Source organism: Saccostrea echinata, unplaced genomic scaffold, assembly GCF_033153115.1.
Source record: "Saccostrea echinata isolate AGI-Se365-2 ecotype Australia unplaced genomic scaffold, CSIRO_AGI_Sech_v1 ptg000012l, whole genome shotgun sequence".
Lineage (NCBI taxonomy): Eukaryota > Metazoa > Mollusca > Bivalvia > Ostreida > Ostreidae > Saccostrea > Saccostrea echinata.
This window is the reverse complement of record NW_026889761.1, coordinates 23,255,001-23,255,570: the sequence shown is the minus strand read 5'-3', so window position 1 is coordinate 23,255,570 and position 570 is coordinate 23,255,001.

The window sequence follows — 570 nt, the reverse complement described above, 5'->3', positions numbered from 1 at the left end:
TTAAGCTTAAGGGCCGGTATATACGATAAGGCTTGCCTTATAAGTCATGGAACTTAAGTTCTTGTCTTACTGTGTGTACACCCTTAATACACGGTTTTTCGAGCCTTACAAATCTGACTTACAAATAGAACACTGCTCTATTTCTAAATACAAGACTTAGCTGAAATTTTCTTCTCAACCAATGAAAATCATTCGCCCAAATGTCATTCTATTTTTATCAAACCATACACGTGGATATATTTTCGAATAAGCTAAATATCAACAAATGCTTCTGTTCAACCTCTTCCTCTTTTTTTAAGAAGTGTGAATGTACTTGTTGGTATAATTATTACAAAGCCTAGTAATCTATTCTTCTATTTTAATGACCGAATGCACTATTTATGGCTGAAAACACGTGGAATTTATGGAAATGCTGTATAAAATCCCGTAAGTCTTGCCTTAACGTATGGACACGAGAGCCGTACATCCTGCAAAACGTAAGGTTTTAGGCTTATAAAGCAAGCCTTACCGTGTGTACCGGCCCTAAGATATGTCATGATCCCGGGGCTAGGTGCCTATAGGAGGAGTAAG